The sequence below is a fragment of the Microcebus murinus genome, chromosome X (genome assembly GCF_040939455.1).
Source record: "Microcebus murinus isolate Inina chromosome X, M.murinus_Inina_mat1.0, whole genome shotgun sequence".
Taxonomy (NCBI): domain Eukaryota; kingdom Metazoa; phylum Chordata; class Mammalia; order Primates; family Cheirogaleidae; genus Microcebus; species Microcebus murinus.
In genome coordinates, this window is record NC_134136.1 from 119,990,674 (window position 1) to 120,009,206 (window position 18,533).

The 18,533-nt window shown below is 37.3% G+C and overlaps 1 pseudogene; it reads right to left on the bottom strand.

Annotated features, from left to right (window-relative positions):
- LOC105866346 (cilia- and flagella-associated protein 43-like) overlaps positions 1-18,533 on the bottom strand; it is a 59,400-nt pseudogene that overhangs the window by 1,725 nt on the left and 39,142 nt on the right.

The following is an 18,533-nucleotide window of genomic DNA, read 5'->3' on the forward strand; positions in this document are numbered from 1 at the left end:
CAATTAATTTCTTTCTATTTATAGTAGAGACGGGGTCTCGCTCAGGCTGGTTTTGAACTCCTGACCTTGAGCAATCCGCCCGCCTCGGCCTCCCAAGAGCTAGGATTACAGGTGTGAGCCACAGCGCCCGGCCTATAATCTTTGAATTGTTTCCTTTCCTCTTCGGTCCACATGGCATCAGGTTTTGCCATGAAAGGAGGCTGAGGAATCACCATTATCAAAATGTCTTCCTTCTTCATTTCCAGAACACCTCCCATCATGTCATTCAGGGCTTGGTGTCTCGTGTCCATGCTCTGAGACTGAAGCCGATGTTGCATTTCTCGGGTTGTAATCAATTCTGCTTTGGCTTTTTGTCAGGGATTAACATGTTTGAGAACTATGATCTCCTCGTTTTCCACACAAGCGTTCTCCGGCACCTCTCAGTCCTCAAATTCTGGTCACCAGACTTTTTCTTCCAACTCCAGATCTAAAATAATTTCTTGAATTCTAACATTTCTTTCCTTCACACGTGCAATTTCAAACACTTTTTGTCTATATGCGGTATCAAACTCAGCATTGAAAGCAGTTTTTAACTTGTAAATAATATCTTTTAGTAATATAATTTGGTTAATTTTCTCCTCTTTCAAATGAAGTTCCCATTGGCGTGTCAGCAATGACGTATCTACCCCAAAGTCAGTACTCAGACTCCTAAGAAGGTAATTGGGCAAGTTGGCATTTTTTCCTAGCTTGTCTTCCTGTTCCTGTTCCTCATCCTCCTCTTCATGATGCTTTTTAACCAAGCTAATTGCAGAATGAACCTCTACAATTTCCTTTTGTAGTTTCAGACACTCTGCTTCGATCCTCTTTTGCTGTAGAACTCTCTCCAATTCTTTCTGCTCTTCATCTGTGTGCTCTTTCATTGGGAAGTTCTCAACCACATAGGGGATGTGAAAGTACTTAAGAGCTCGACTTTTCACCATCATGGAGTCCCAGCATTCATTTTTAATAAGTTCAGCCAAATAGCTCTTGGCTAGGTTGTGTATCTCTGCGTCCCTTCTCATTTTTGCCACTTCTTCCTCGCTTTCATCATTAAGCCTTTCCAGTTCCTCAAGATCCAGGCCAAATTCATGTTGGTCTAATTTTGCAATATTATCTTACTGTTTCATTTTCTTCCATCATCTTGATAACAGTTTTAGCAAGTCCTTTAATTCCTCTTTTTATCTCTTTCCTTTTCTCTGAAAACTGATCAACTTCCTTTCTGATGGCCTCTTGGCATTTTTGTTGTATCCAGGGAACTTCCTTTGTAACATCCATTGACACTAATTCCTCTTGTGATGTGTCAATGCTAGAAGACCTCATATTCTGATGTACTATGTGTTCAGGTTCAGGTTCGGATCCCAAGTCTAAGGGAACTTCGGATGCTGTACTTAAATAATCATTCTCCTCTTCCGTGGTATGGATCATAGAACTTAATAGTCTCTGGGAATAGTCAAAAATTTCAGTGGCTAAGTTTCCTTCAAAATGCCTCCATTTTAGGTAGATAAGTGTGCCATCATCTCTCCCATTCACCAGAATGCTTTCTCCATTCACTGAAATTCTCATCGACTGAATCCTGCGCCCCTGGTAAGAATGACTCCGACACCGAACAAATGTTTCCAAAGTATAAACATCTCGGATACACAGAATTCCACATTTAGCTAACGTTGCAAGCCACAATCCATATGAAGACAGATAGAACATTCCAAGTCCATACTGTCTGCTTTTCACTTTTTGGTGTGGTTTAAGAATGCAAACACCACTATGTTCTTTTTCAGGAAGAGGATAGCTACAGATATAAGGCGTGTGATTACAGAAGCCATATATTTGGTGACTTTGAAAGTCCAAGACGGCAGAGGACAGAGTGTGTTCCACCTCATACAGGTACTTATGAATGAATTCATCTCTCAGCCTCCCTCTTTCATCAGTAAAGGTTGCAGAAACCATCAGGTCTTGTGGTAGTATTATAGGCAGAATGAACATTTCCAGCCTGCTTCTTCCTGTTTCTGGAAGTGGAGAAAGCACCAGCACTTCCACGATATCTGTTTCCAGAAGAGACACTGGATATTTGCAAAATGTCTTTGCCCATCTCTGTGAATCCAATAATCTCAAATGAACTTGAGGGCTTGGCATTGATAATAAAGACCTTTTCCTTCTGATGTTCCAACCAACTGAAATATTCCTCTCTGGTCATAAATGAGGTGCTGCATGGGTGATTCAGAGAGAAAGGCCTTGTGAAGTCCGTGGAGGGATTCCGGATCCTGGATGTTAACAAAGTGGACAGAGCCTCCTACAGTGCCCATGGCAGTGCAGAGGGAGGAGGGACAGAAAGCCAGAACTGTGGCTGGGGTATTCAGATAAATCTTACTTACACAAGCACAATCTTCCATCCACCAAAGACAAACTTCCCCTGAATGTGTGAGTGTCGTAAAGTATTCGGTTCCAGGAGTGACAAAGTCAATTGCCAGGAATTTCCCATCACAAGCATCTAGGACTTTATGTAATGCTGGCTCCTCACCAAAAGTGTAGATATAAACAGATCCCTTGTCTGTTTGAATCAGCAACATTCTGTAATTGGGAGAAAACATCAAATGTTCAATAGGCCTTTCAATCTCAAGAAAATCCTCTATTTTGTAACTTGAATCTTTAATAATAAAAGAATACACAAAGCCATCAATTCCAGAAGCAAACACGTCCTCCTTCTGATATACCAAGGTGATTGGACTGATAAGATTTCTTCTGTCCAATGGCGATTCTTCCTCTGTCTTACTAAGCATGGTTGTCTTCAAGGTATCTCCATTAATCATTAAAAGATGACCCTCTTCACAGCCAACATACAGATCACTTGTTGGAGTACAGCAATCCACAGTTGGGTGAAGCAAAGGATACACGTCGTCTTTCGGGGTGAAAGTTTCTGCCTCTTCACCTACTAGCCCAGCGATGGATGACAGCAGCATAGGTCCATAGATGGGATCTTTGGGCACAGACTGGGGGAAAACTATGTCTGTTTCAAGAAAAGACCCATCTTCTAGAGGTAGCTTTACCATCTTTGGTTTGAAGTAATGCTCCTGGTTACATCTTTCAATGGTCCACACACTCACTGTACTTGGACTTGATAAGCACAGCTGGCACCAGTTCATGGGTTTAAAAGACATCTGGCTCACATCTACACCAGGTTGTGATTTCTTGCACAAAATGACGTTCCATTCCCAGTTCCAAAGGGTCAGTTCAAATTCTGGGAGAGAGGAGTAATTAGCCAGGTAGGTGCCACAGTAACTGAATGTAAGTAAAGTGTACTCCAGAAGAACATTGCCTCACGGACAGGGTCGGGCTGCTGGTGGGGTGGACGGTGGTGTCCTCTCTCTCCTGGCCGTGTGCCATGGCCACGTTTCTCTCAGCCGGGTGCAGGCAGCAAATGCCGGACCCTGGCTCTAGTCTGTAACGGTCATTCCAGGTGGGGGCAGCCAGGCCGGCTGCCTCCAGTTACTTCTTCCACAGAAGTCTTGAATCCCTCAAAGTCATCCATGAGGGTTGAAATCAACTTCTTCCAAATTCCTATTAATATTGATATTTTGACCTTCTCCCATTGAGTCATGAATGTTCTTAATAGCATTTAGAATGGTGAATCCTTTCCAGAATGTTTTCAATTTACTTTGTCTAGATCCATAAGAGAGAACTCAGTATCCATGCCAGGTATAACCTTATGATATGTGGTTTTAAATAGTAAGACTTGAAAGTCAAAATTACTTCTTGATCCATAGATTGCAGAATGAATGTTGTGTTAGCAGGTATGAAAACAGCATTAATGATAAGGATCTTATAGCTAAGAAGTCCTCCTCAAACTAAATACTTGTTCTCTGCTATTGCCACTTCCATATCTTTGGCCACATATTATTTTTCTGTTTTTGTTTGTTTGTTTGGTTGGTTTTGAGACAGAGCCTTGCTCTGTTGCCCCAGCTAGATTGCAGTAGTGTCATCACAGCTCACTCAACCACAAACTCCTGGGCTCAATCGATCCTTCTGCCTCAACCTCCCGAGTAGCTGGGACTACAGGCATGTGCCACCATGCCCGGCTAAGTTTTTTGTTTGTTTGTTTTTGTTTGTTTTTTTTTTGTAGAGACAAGGTTTCACTTTGTTGCTCAGGCTGGTCTCAAACTCCTGACCTCAAGTGAACCTCCTGCCTCTGCCTTCCAGAGTACTAGGATTACAGGTGTGAGCCACCGTGCCTGGCCTGTGTTTCTTTTTAATAGCTTCTGTCCTGCTCTGTTCTTTGACTATTATATTCCCATAATTTATACTTAAGGTAATTATTGATATGTTAGTGCTTAATTAAGTTTGCCATTTTATTATTTGTTTCTACTGGGTCTCATTCCTCTTTTTTTTGTATGTATGTTACTTGAACAGTTTTAGGATTCTGTCTTATTTACAGTATTTTGGGGTGTATGTCTTTATTTTTTTGTATACAAGCTTTTGTAGTGATTCTTCTGGGCATTAATATATACATGAGTGATTTGTAATAGTCTATTTGTATCAACATTTTACCACTTTAAGTGAAGTGTGGAAATATCACTTCAATTCAAGTCCTTTCACCTTCACCACTTTTAAATGTCGTTACCTTGAGTATCACATGGTGCTGTAATTTTTGTTTCAATCATTAAAAGTGATTTATAAAACTTATGAAGGAAAGCATAGTCTATTTTTTTAAAACAGAGTCTCACTCTGTTGCTCAGGCTAGAGTGCAATGGCAAGATCACAGCTCACTGCAACCTCAAACTCCTGGGCTCAAGTGACCTTCCTGGATCAGCCTCATGAGTAGCTAGGACTACAGGTGTGCACCATCATGCCCAGCTAATTTTTTTTTTTCTTTCTGGAGATGGGGTCTCGCTATGTTGCCCAGGTTGGTCTTGAACTGAAGAGATCCTCCTTTCTCGGCCTCCCAAAGTGCTAGGATTACAGATATGAGCCACTGCACCTGGCCAGCACAGTGTATTTTATTGCCCATGTTCCTAACCTTCTGTTGTTCCTGATACTCTATGGCTCCTTCTTTTATAATTTCCTTTCTGTTTGAAGAACTTCCTTTAGCCAATTTTTTTATGGATAGGCCTTCTAGCAATCAATTCTTTTAGTTTTCCTTTATCTAAGATTGTTTTTATTTTCCCTTCATTCCTGAAGGATCATTTTGGTGGATATAGAATTAACAGTTGATACTTTTTCCTTTCAGCAGTTTTTCCTGGCCAGATGAGAAAATCCCCTGTGATTTGAATTGATGTTCTTATGTAGGTAATGTGTCATTTTTCTCTGGCTACTTTAAAAATTTTTTCCTTTGTCTTTAGTTTTCAAATGTTTAAATATAATGTGTCAGAGTATATATTTATTTTGAATTATCCTATTTTGCACTTACTGAGGTTGTTTTGAATTATCCTACTTTGGATTCATTCAACTTCTTAGTGTCTTTTGCCAAATTTGTGGAGTTTTCAGCCATTATTTCATTATTTGTTATAGCTAAGAATGCTTTGACTTCTGGTTTATCTTTGAACCTTGCCTGGTACTTAGTTGATGCTCTCTATATACTTAGCAAATAAATGAATGGATGGATGAATCTAAGAATAAATGAATGAATTAATGGATTTTTGAGTATGTATGATGAATGGTTAGCTATATTGGGGGTTTGCATCTCTATATCCAAATAGTTCTTTCCTGTAAGGAGCTAACCTAGTTTTGTTTAATTATATGTTGCAATCCTAGGTGAAAGGCAGCTCTTCAAGGAGCTAGCAATCTCTTTTGTCCTTGGTTATGTGTATCTTCACATTCCCAAAGCATCTAATCTCATGTACTGATTGAGGAGGAGGATGAAAGTGATAGGAGATGTCATGAGGACTCTTGAAACTTTGGGGATCAAAGGAGGGTCCCAAGAGGGCTAGGTAGTAGTTCTGGGAGATTGAAATTACTAAGGCCCTACTTTGCTATCTATCCTGATTTGTCCCCATCATTTGTATCCTTTAAAATATGAATACATCCGTTAAAATCATCACTGAGGCAAACCTAGATGAATTCTTACATATGTCTTTGGATAGAAAATTAAATATGTTCCCAGATGCCCTGAAGGACAGCATTCTTAGCACTGTGTCTGAGCAGTCACTCTTAGCTATAGCTTGCAGGACTGAAAAGTAGTGCTTTGAGCATCCATTTCAGCTTAGGCTGGAAGCAGCAAAATGCTTGCATTTGCTTTCCAAACCAAGAATGAACCAATGGTTTGATCAATAGACTTTGCCAGAGGCAGAAGCAAGTTTATGTGATAGTTTATTGAAAAAATCTCCTTTTTGTGTTGAATGTATCACTTGGTTATATGTGTTTCTCCTGTTTTCTTATTTCCTTTTCTTCCTTTCTCTCTCTCTTTCTTTTTTCTTCTTGTCAAATAAAGGATACTTTCATACATAGAATACATCAAAAATTAAAACATTTAATGTTTGTTGAATTAGTATTGATTTAACTATAAATTTAACCAAAATGTATGTAGGCAAGAGCTATACATCCTCTGGTAAGTGAATTTAAATGTGCTAGAAAGCAAAGCAAATGATAAGAAGTCAAATAATACATATATATTCTGGCAAACACAATTTAATGGAATTTTCCTCAATTGGCAGCTGGATTGACTTACAATCCTAGCTGTGGTAAGGTTTTTCAAAGCATAGCCAGAAGCCTGTGGTCCTTTACCACTTGGGACCAATTAAACATTCCTGCTTTGTGACCATTTTCCAAATGATTTGGGGAAATTTAACCAGACTGCATCAGTGTGAAGACCCGGGGTTCCCTGGGAAGACTGTGGCTGTTATTGCCCACAGGCCAGCCCAAACCTATCTCCAGGCCCACACAGGTCATTCCCACACTTCCAAGACTACTCGAGGTACATAAAGTGGCCTGAAGGCCACAGAGTTGGGATGTATGGTCAGTTTCAGGCTCTGTCCACAAAACTAAATTGCAACCTAGAATTTTAGCCAAGTTTTGAGCATGTATGGAGAGCTTTCATGTTCACCATAATTCTAGGTGAGAGAGCCAGGATAAAGGAAAGCCACAACCACAGTGGGAACAGGGTTGGTTAGAATTCAAATATTTGATGTTTTTAGAAAGAGCAAGATTATTTTGTGTCCCTGTTAAGTGGTCTTCAAAGCTGTTGGTTTGGTTAATATGCTTTCTTTATTTGAATGAAATATCTGCTAAATGGTTGCCTAATCATATGCTATTTTGCCTTCTAACATAGCCAGAAAGTTTTGTTTCTCTGCTTCTATATTTGTTTTATATACCTGATCCTTAGTGGAGTAGGGTTGTTTCAAGGATTTATATGAATAATTAAGATGAAGAGTCACCTTTGTTGGTGACATAAATTGCACTTTTGTCTTAGTTTTTCATATGTCTTTGAAGTTGATGATTATTTTTTCAAGCAGAAACTTTTATCTTTTAGGTAGTTGAATATATTAATTTTTAATATTTATTAATTTAATTTTGAAATTTAAAAGACCTTTCCCCCTCTGAGGAGATCAAATAATTTCTCCATGTTTTGTTCTAGCACTCACAGGGCTTCATTTACATCTTTGATCTATTTAGAATTTATGCTCATGGATGGTGTTAGGTAACAGATCAGAGGTTATTGTTTTCCAGATGGGTCCCAAGTTTTTCCCAAACAACTTGTTGAATATCTATTTTTCAGCACTGATCTGAGAGGCTACTTGTATCATATATTAAATTGTTTTATGTAGTTTGATCTACTTCAGTATTTTCTCCTCTGTTCCATTTGTTTGTCTTAATATGTATGCCTTAATATCACATAATTTTAATCATTGAGGTCCAATAAAATGTTTTTATGATGATAGAGATGGTTTTCCCTATTTTACCCTCTGTACTAAATTTTCCTGGTTACTCTAGTTTTTTTTTTTTTTTTCCATATGAGCTTTAGAGTGACCTTGTCTTATTCCTACCCACATGACCAAAAATAAAAAAGTAAATAAAATCTGCTGCATATTGAACTTATGAATAAACGTGGGGAGAATTTACATCTTTTGTAAATCGAGTCTTCCCACCCAACAATATGAGTTGCTTTTCCCATCATTTCTTTTGTGTACTTCAAAAGTGACAAATTATTCTTCACATAAATTTTTGATATTTCTTGGTAAATATAATACTGTGCTTTTTCAATGTTATTGTTGCTATTAAAAGGTGGGCCTCTCCTTCATTATAAATTCTAAATAGTTGTTATTTAAAAATTTTATAAAAATTTATATATGCTCAAATCATGTAGCTTTCTCCACATGGAAATTTCTGAGATATTGCAGGAGCTTGACTGTGATTCATTGATACCCCAATTAACAAATGTCCTGATGATAAAGCTTCATTTTAATATAGTATATTATGCTAACTCAATTTTCCTGGCCCTTTGGCATTCCATAAATAAAAACTTAAAAATGCTCAGGCCCTTTGATTTATACGTGTATACTTATAGGCTTAAGAATAGATATGAAGATGCCAAGATTGGCTGGTTTTAGGCAGAAGCCTTTGTGTGTGTGTGTGTCTGTGTGTGGGGTGTTACATTTTCTTGTTTTCTGTTTATTTGCATGTTTAAGATTTTTAAATATCAAACATGCATTACTTTTCATAACATAAATGTTATTTTTCAATAAAAATTCATCTTCATAAATCATAGAAAATATGCATGCATGCATAGCCACAAGTCACCAAAAAATACACTCCTCTATAGCTTGGCTGTGTTGCTAAACAGTGGACACAGCAGCTCTATTGAATGAGCTTGGCCTGAGTTCTAATTCCGCCTCTGCCACCTGCTAGCTTTGTGTCTCTGGACAAATTACTTAATCTCTTTAGACTTCGGTATTCTCAGCTATAATATGGGAATTATGAAGTTATAAAAAACATAAGCAACTCAACATTTAGCACATAGCAAGAATTTTGGTGAAGTATAGTTACTACAGTGATTCAGCAGAATTAGGACAACCCTAGGTAGCACTGTGAAGTCTGAGCAAGTTTTTTCCTCCCTTTCTTCCCTATTGGTGACTCCCTTACTTCTTCCTCAATAACTCCCAATACTCAATAGATACACTTTTTGACCTTTATTTCCTCTCCTTTCTTTATTCAAAACCCCTTCCTGCTATCAAAACAGGAAATTATTTACAACTCTTGATTAAGTAGCTGATTGCACACAGCATTATCAAGTAAAGGTTTTATCTTTGATGTAGAATGAAAAAACTGTTCTCCATTAAATGAATTTCAGACTAAGGTGATTTTGCCCCTCCACCACCCTGGACCAATATTTTATGTTTTCCAGAATGCTTTACATAATATTAAATGACAGTGACTCACCTATGCACCATTTATGATTTATTTCACAATATGAATTATAGGTCTCACTTGATACTGTTAAACACATCATCATACCTCCTGTGTTTCTTCTCCCAAGACCAGTAAAGTTTCTGAGCACAATATATACTAGTCAGAGCATATTTTGTTAATAAATACTATGTCAGAATGAAGGAGTGCTTTAGTAGCACATTCTTATTTTTAATGTCTGTAGTTCCAGCTCATTTGGGTCTGTGTTATCCAAATGTGTTATTGAGCCTAAACAAAACTACAGTGCAGGATTCCTAGATAGGAAGAAGAGTAATCAATAAATAAAGGTAATTTAAGTGATATTTCTGCACAGTTCAGAACTGGCTGTAGAGGCCAAATAGCAAGGTCTCCAAGGCCAGAAAGAAACACGATTAAGGACATAAAAAAGACCAGGGAGGGAGAGGGGAACCTAGTGCACTAAGTAAAGTTAATTCTAAAGCCCTGGAGTCCTGTGGTAGTGGCGTTGAGCCTGGTAACCCTGGTCACCTGGGAAATAGAATGAGGGAGGGTGAAAGTGGGGCGGGTAAAGCAAGCGACGCCAAAGGGAAAGAAGCTGAGCAGCCAGCAGCTTTGTGAGTACGGAGGATGTAGGCATGCGCAGATGGGAGGCCGTGCCTGCGGGGCTGATACCCAAAAGGAACCAACCTGTTTTTACATGGAAAGGGAACTGGTTTCAGGAGATGGGTATGCACAGGCTTTGCAGGTCAGAAATGCCAGCTTTAGGGAAACAAGTAGTGGAGATTGAGGCAAACACCAATAACCAACTAAATTAACCTTCTTTAAAGACAAGCCCAAGCCTTACTGGGGGTCTGTGAAATATCTGTGGCACAGGTGAGGAGTCAACCTGTAAAAATCTCAAAGACAGCCTTTGTGCCTCAATTTCTTCATCTACACAATGGGGATTTAAAAAGACTACACATATCTCATGGAGTTATAAAGATGATTACAATGAGGTAATCTATGGAAAATGCTCAGAAGAGAGACTGGCACATAGTAAAAATGCCTTATGTGTTTGCTATTATTATTCTGCCACTAACTCTGGTTTAATTGTAATGTGTACCTTCCAAGGGCAAGTCCAGTGGCATTTTTGGAGGACAAGAGGGTCATCCAGTAGTAGGGCAGTGAAAGAGCAAGGTTCTAGGACCATATAATAAACAATGACTTCATTACTTTGCTCCAAATGAAGGAAGCTTCCAGCTTCCTGATAAGTTTAGAAACTTCGTGATGTTGGTGGTGAATGTTAGCAGGGAAAAGGTAGAGAGGGAGGGTGGTGGGAGGCACAGAGCTAAATTGAGTTTTGAAGACCTAGTCGCATATGAACCTTATTTTGACTTAAACTCTGTGCAAATAAAGTCTTCACACTTTTTTCTTTGACTCAGATTTTCCTTTCATTTACCCATCATCTGCAACTTTTTAAAAACTATATATAGGTTTGACCACTTTCACATACTATTTAACATAGCTCACCCAAGATACCACTGTACAAGATGGATTCATGGGGCACTTACTGGCCCCTTCAAAACAATTACAAAGCAGGCAGGTGGTCTCCATAGACAACAAGTCAGTACTGATTTTCTTCTTGGGGTTGCCAAACTCCCAGCAGAAGATATTAACAATGAATATTTTTGCATCTCATTGAGCTGTAATTTGTAAACGTCTCCCCAAATCCCTACTGCTCTTCTCCCCACATTTACCTCCTCTGAGATCTTTATGGCTAAAAGATCTAACTAGTTAATGGACTCTGTGTTCCTTTTACTTCCTAAGAGAACAACACAAACTCTGTGAACCTTATTAGTAACACCGTGCTTACTAGAGAAATAAAGCAGTATAATGTTAATCCATAATCCACAGCTAAGTATATCTAAGATGCTTAGCATTATAGCAATTAGTACTTACTCAAGATAATGAAGTCTTGTTCTAATTCTTCCCTCCCTTCCTTCCTTCCTTTCTTCTCTCCTTCCTAGAAATAGCTGCCATGAAAATAGGTAGGATTAATACACATTTTTGAAAATAGACTTTTTACTTTGGAATAGTTTTATTGCAAAGATAATACAGAAAGTTCCCATACACCCCACACTGAGTTTCCCCTATTGATATCTTACATTAGTATGGTGCATTTGCCACAACTATTGAACCAATATTGATGATTATTAACTAAAGTCATGCTATATTTAAATTATTTTAGCTTTTCCTTAATGTCTTTTTCCTATTCCAGTATCTACCCAGGACATCACATTACATTTTTTTTTTTTTTTTGAGACAGAGTCTCGCTCTGTTGCCCAGGCTAGAGTGAGTGCCGTGGCGTCAGCCTAGCTCACAGCAACCTCAAACTCCTGGGCTCGAGCGATCCTCCTGCCTCAGCCTCCCGAGTAGCTGGGGCTACAGGCATGCGCCACCATGCCCGGCTAATTTTTTTTTTATATATATATATCAGTTGGCCAATTAATTTCTTTCTATTTATAGTAGAGATGGGTCTCGCTCTTGTTCAGGCTGGTTTTGAACTCCTGACCTTGAGCAATCTGCCCGCCTCGGCCTCCCAAGAGCTAGGATTACAGGCGTGAGCCACCGCGCCCGGCCACATTACATTTTGTCATCATGTCTCCTTAGGCTCTTCTTGGCTGTGATAGTTTTTCAGACTTGCCTTGCTTTTGATGACCTTGACAGTTTTGAGGAGTACTGGTCGGGCGTATTTTGTAGAATATCTATCAATTGGGATTTGGCTGATGTTTTACTCATGATCAGTCTGGGGTTATGGGATTTGGGGAGGATAACCACAGAGATAAAGTGCCCTTCTCATTACATCATATCAATAGTCCATACTAACAACACGACTTATCACTATTGATGCTGACCTTGATCACCTGACTGAGGTAGTGTTTGTCAGGTTTCTCCACTATAAAACTACTTGTTTTTTCCTCCCTCTCCATACTGGACTCTTTGGAAGTAAGTCACTAGGTTCAAGCCATACCCAAGGGTTAAAGAGTTAAGCTCCACCTCTTTGAAGGGAGTATCTAGATAAACTATTTGGAATTCTTCAGTTCAGGAAATTTCTGTATTCTCTCTTATTTATTCAATCATTTGTTTATATCAGTGTGGACCTATAGATATTTATTTTGTACTTTGGTTTATAATTCAATACTACTTTATTTTATTGCTCAAGTTGCTCCAGCTTTGGCCCTTTCTAGCTCTTTCGGTCAGCTAGCTCCTGTATCTCTTTGACATACACTCATCATTGTGCTTTGTTTATTAGCACTTCATTACCTTTCTTGTGCTGCAAGATGCTGCAGGCTCATCTTCTATATTTCCTGCTCCAGTCCTAAAATATGCCATTTCTCCAAGGATTCCTGGTTCCTTTTCATTGGAGAATGGTGTTAGAAATCAAGATCTGGGTGCTAGATGTACTCATTGCTACTGGGATGTCTTTGCTCTTAGGCCTTCTCAGTTAACAGAGCAAGGAGATATATGTGTGTATACAAACCTGTGTATATACACATATCTATAAATATTTTTATGTGCAACTCTCTATATTTATATTAAACTAAACATGAGTTTATAATGTCTCCAACTCTAATTTATTACCACGTGGATCATTCTAGCCTCTTCCCCATGCCTATCTGTAACCTGCCACTCTAACAGTGAGAAACCTGGCTCTCATCATCCACCATCTATGTACTTAATTGTTAAATTCCAGTATACAGGTATAGTGGTTTCAGGATTATTACCCCATAATCCCCTGGGAAACAATTTTATCACCTAGTGTACAGTACTTATGTACAGTTTCTTTTGCTTTTAGTCTTAGAGACTCTACTCATTTCCAAAATTACTTAGGTCAGCACCTTATTCCCTTATCCCCTTCAGGTGATGTTGCTTGTCACATTTTGCATTCCACCCTGGAATCTTCAACTTCCAAAATGACTTTTAAAAATTTGTATAATTAAGGTTTACTCTTTGTACTGTAAAGTTCTACGGGGTTTGACAGATTCTTAATGTCTTATATTTCACCCTTATAGTATTACACAGAATAGTTTTACTGACTTAATCCCCCTGTGCTTCACCAAGTACAACCCTTTCCCTGCACCCCAAACATCTAACAACCACTGTTTATTGTCTTTATACAGTTTTGCCTTTTCTAGAATGTCATATAATCATAATTATACACTATGTAGCTTTTCCAGGCTGGCTTCTTTCACTTAACAATTGGCACTTAAGATTCATCCATGTCTTTTTATGGCTTGACAATTCATTTCATCACTGAATAATATATCATCATATAAATGTACCACAGTTTATTTATTCACCTATTGAAAGACATCTTAGTTGCTTCCAGTTTGGGGTGATTATGAATAAAGATGCTATAAGCATTCACATGCAAGTTTTGGCATAACATAAGCTTTCAAATTAGTTAGGTAAACACCTAGTAGTGTAATTATTGATCACATGAGAATACTGTTTTTTTTTCTTTTTTTCTTTTTCTTAATGTTTATTTATTTATTTTTTAATTTTTTTTGAATTTCAGCATATTAGAGAATACTGGGTTTAGTTTTGTAAGAAACGGACAGACTGTCTTCCAAAGAGGCTAGCTATATCATTTTACATTCCCACCAGCAATGAGTGACTGTTCCTGCTGCTCTGCATCCTGGCTGTCAGTGGTATTGTTAATTTTTTGAATTTTAGCCTCTCGAATAGGTGTGTAGTTGTATCTCATTGTTTTACTTTGCAGTTCCCTAATGATAAATGATGTTGAGCTTATTTGCCATTTGTGTAATCCTTTTTGATGAAGCATCTGTTCAAATCTTTTACCCATTTTTTAATTGGGTTCTTTTCTTATTATTGAGTTTTAAGAGTTCTTTGTATATTTTGGATATACAGCCTTTTTCAGATATGTGCTTTGCAAATGCTTTTCCCCCAGTCTATAGCTTTTCTTTTTATGCTTTTATTTGTCATTTTCAGAGCATAAAATTTTAATTTTAATAAAATCCAGCTTATCATTTTTTCTTTATTGTTATATTTAAAAACTTTTCACCAAACTCCAAGTTATGTGGATTTTCCTCTATTCTTTATTGAACAAGTTTTATAGCTTTGTATATTACATTTAGGTCTATGATCCATTTTGAGTTATTTTTTGTGTCAGGTCTGTGTCTAGGGTTTTTGTTTGTTTGTTTTTTGCTTATGGATGTCCAGTTGTTCCAGCACTATTTGTTGAAAAGTTTACCCTTTCTCCATTGAATTTTCTTTGCTCTTTTGTAAAAAATGAATTGACTATGTTTGTGTGGAACTGTTTCTGGACTCTGTTCCATATCTTTACGTGTCTATTTTTTTATCAATATGGTGCCATCTTGATTATCATAGTCTGATAGGAAGTTTTCAGTACAGTAATATGAGTTCTCCAGCTTTGTTCTTCTTTTGCAGTATGGTGTTGACTATTCTTGGTGTTTTGCCTTTCCATATAAACTTCAGAATTAGTTTGTTGATATCTATAAAACAGCTCTCCAGGGTTTTCATTAGGATTGTGTTGACTGTATAGATGAAGTTGGAAAGAATTCATATCTTAATAATTGAGTCTTTCAATCCATGAACACAGCATATTTTTCCATTTATTTAGGTCTTCCTTGATTTTCTTCATCAGTGTTTTGTAGTTTTCTGTATACATATCTTGTGCTTATTTTATATTTATTTCTAAGTATTTCAATTTTTTAGGTGCTATTATAAATGGTATTTTTTTTACATTGCAAATTCCATTTGTTCATTGCTGGTATATAGGACAGCAATTGACTTTTGTATATTGCAACCTTGCTATACACACTAATTAATTCCAGGAGAGTTTTGTTGATTCTTTGGGATTTTTTTACATAGACAATCATGTCATCTGTAAATAGAGAGAATTTTATTTTTTTTCTAGTCTGTATATCTTTTATTTCCTTTTCTCATTGCATTAGTTAGAATGATGTTGAATAGGAGTGATAAAAGGGGACACTCTTGCTTTGTTCCTAATTTTAGGGGAAAGCACCCACTTTTTTACCATTAAGTATGATGTTAGCTGTGGATTTTTTTTTTTTTTTTTTTTTTGGTGTATGTTCTTTATCTAATTGAGGATGTTTTCCTCTGTGCCTAATTTGGTGAGAGTTTTTGGTATTGGATAGCAATTGGCATCAGTATTGGATTTTTTTTTTTTTTTTTGAGATAGAGTCTTGCTCTGTTGCTCAGGCTAGAGTGCTGTGGCATCAGCCTACCTCACAGCAACCTCAAACTCCTGAGCTCAAGTGATTCTTCTGCCTCAGCCTCCCGAGTAGCTGGGACTACAGGCATGTGCCACCATGCCCAGCTAATTTTTTCTATATATATTTAGTTGTCCAGCTAATTTCTTTCTATTTTTAGTGGAGATGGAGTCTTGCTTCTGCTCAGGCTGGTCTCAAAATCCTTACCTCGACAGATCCTCCTGCCTCAGCCTTCCAGAGTGCTAGGAGTACAGGTATAAGCCACCCTGTCCTGCCTGGATTTTGTCAAATGCTTTTTATATCAATTGATATAATCATATGACTTTTCTTCTCCAGACTGTTGATGTGGTAGATTACATTGATTGATTTTTAAATGTTCAAGCAGTCTTGCATACCTGTTATAAATCCTGCTTGATTATGGTTTATAATTCTTTATATACATTGTTGAATTTCATATGTTAACATTTTGTTGAGGATATTTGTGTGTATGTTTGTGAGACATATTGGTCTGTAATTTTTGTTTCTTTTAATGTCTTTATCTGGTTTTGGTATTAAAGTAATGTTGGTTTCAGAGAATGTATTGGGAAGTGTTATCTCTTCTATTTTTTGGAATATATTTGGGAGAATCAGTATCATTTCTTCCTTAAATGTTTCATAGAATTCACATTTGGGCCTGAAGATTTCTTTTTTGTGAGGTTATTAATTAAAATGTTCTAGTAGTTACATTTTAAATAGCTAAAAGAAACAAGTGGATTTCATTTGAATAATATACTTATTTAATCTAATATATCCCAATTATTTCAACATGCAGTTAATATAAAAAATACTAATAAGATATTTTACATTTTTTCTCATACTAAGTTTTTGAAATATGGTGTGTATTTTATACTTCTCAATTTGAACTAACCACATATCAAGAGCTCAATAGCCACATATAATTAATGGCTGCCATATTGGACAGTGTATGCCTAAGGTCTGATCGAAACTATAGTTCACTGTTGAATTTTAATAATATATATTTTATCCTTTCTCAGGCTATTAATGATGTAATATAGATTTACTATTTTTAAAAGGAAACATTCTAATACTTTCCCTTAAGAGAGAACCATATTGACTACTATCAAAAAGTAAATCATAGAAATGAAAAGATAGTATGGATGAGATTATTTTTCATGTGGTAAATGTAAATTAATTTTAGGGTATGACACAAAATCTTCAAGAGGTGAATAAAGCAATCTGCAAAGTTGTAACTGGAAAATTACACTTTTCTGTGATAAAGTAACTACAGTATTTAATTGAGTCAGCATGCTCATAGAACTGTAAAACCAAAGCCATTCACCAGCAAAGTGACTTGACTTTGTTTCATTAAGCCATTTATTGTTAGCATAAATTGCCTATGTGGTCTACTCATCAAATACAGTAGAACAATCAACTCTGTTGAATGTTCATCCCTGTCTAGTGTTGGCTTGATAAGGCTTTTGCTCCTTCGTTGTATCAGCAGCTTTCCTTTTCCAGACCTGTCTCTACTTGTCCTCAGAAAGCCCAAACATCACAAGACCACAAGGTGTTAACCAGTGGTTCCAAAGTGTTGCTTTGGATTCAGCCTGGAATGCAAAAGATTCCATTAGAGGGTAGCAGGAATCTGTTATATCTGGCTCAGAGGTCCAGTGCCTCACAGATGTCTTAGCCTCCATCAGGTTCCCCAAATCTTGTCAGCATCCAGCCAACATCAAGAAAGAGCTCCTTATCTCATCATTGTACTCCTGAGACCTAGGAGAACATATTGTAAGTGGCTAAAAAATATCACTGGATGGATACATGAGTCAGTGAAAAATGCATGCATGAATGAATGAATAAAAATCAACTTCTGCCTTCTCGATCTGTACTCCTCCTGCCTGCCTAAAGGGCAGGCTCCAGGGCAAATTCTGAAGTCAAAAGGCTTTGTCTCTGATTTCCTGTCATCTCTTTCTCTTGGTGGCATTATGGCCCCATAAATTCTAGCCTATGTCCCATTCCCACATTATTTCCTAATCTTTTCTGATAGTAATTTTCATGCAAATGAAAAAAATAGAGGCTCAGAGAGAAACATGTAGAAGCTCTGAATGCTAATCTTGGCTCTGACTTTTTCCAACAGGATGATCTTGAACATCTCTCTTCAATCTTGGGACTCATTTTTTAACAGCTTAATTGAGGTATAATTGATATACAAAGAACTGCACATATTTAATGTGCACAATTTGATGAGTTTGGATATATGCAAACACCTATGATACCATCACCATGATCAAGGTAATAAACACATATAATACCTCCCAAAGTTTCTTATGTCCCTTTGGGTTTTTGTTTGTTTTCACTGTTGCTGTTTTTTCTTTTCTTTTCTTTTCTTTTTTTGCGTGTGCGTGTGGTGTGTGTGGTAAGAACAGTTAACCTGAGGTCTACTCTCACAACAAATTTTGAAGCGCACAATACCATATTGTTAACTATAGACACTGTTGCACAGGAGATCTCTAGAACTTATTCATCTAACATAACTGAAACTTTATATTCATTAAACAACTCCCCATTTCCCCCATACCCCAAGGCCCTGGCAACCACTATTGTATTCTCTGCTTCTGTGAGTTTGACTATTATAGATACCTCATATAAGTGGAATTATGCAGTATTTGTTCTGTGGCTGGCTTATTTCACTTAGCATAATGTCCTGCAGGTTCACCTATGTTGTTGCAAAAGGCGGGATTTTCTTCCTTTTTAATGCCAAATTAATATTCCATTGTGTTTACGTACTGGGACTCAGATTAATGCCTTCTATTTCAACATAGTTCGTATGACTGCTACTCACCAGCTGTGTGAATTTGGGCCAATTTGTTCCCTTCTATTAGCCTTAGTTGCGTGACCTGTGAAGTCTGAGTA